At 34.7% G+C, this 288-nt stretch overlaps 1 protein-coding gene across 2 annotated transcripts in view; it reads left to right on the top strand.

The window, feature by feature from the left end:
- Positions 1-288, top strand: part of LOC119585263 (45 kDa calcium-binding protein-like) — a 10,102-nt gene that overhangs the window by 7,321 nt on the left and 2,493 nt on the right. The window lies entirely within an intron of this gene.

A 288-nucleotide genomic window follows, 5' to 3' on the forward strand; every position in this document is an offset into this window, starting at 1 on the left:
TTCTGACACCCGATTGTTCCAGAACATTGCTTGACCACTTTTTTTGAACAACAGTTGATAATGATAAACCACTAATAATACTTCTTTCTCTACATGTGGATCTTCCATCTCTAAATTGATAGAACTTTACCAACCTCTGTAGTGTTAAATATTTCAGTGATCCCTCACCACTTCCGTGATTATATAGGAATTTAAATTTTTTGTTTATAGTTCCGGAATTAAAGTTGCATTGGGCCATCAGTTTCCAGATTAGTGAGTGACAGACTAGTTGCCAATATTATGAACTGA

The sequence above is a fragment of the Penaeus monodon genome, chromosome 19, assembly GCF_015228065.2.
Source record: "Penaeus monodon isolate SGIC_2016 chromosome 19, NSTDA_Pmon_1, whole genome shotgun sequence".
In the NCBI taxonomy this organism is placed as follows: Eukaryota; Metazoa; Arthropoda; class Malacostraca; order Decapoda; family Penaeidae; genus Penaeus; species Penaeus monodon.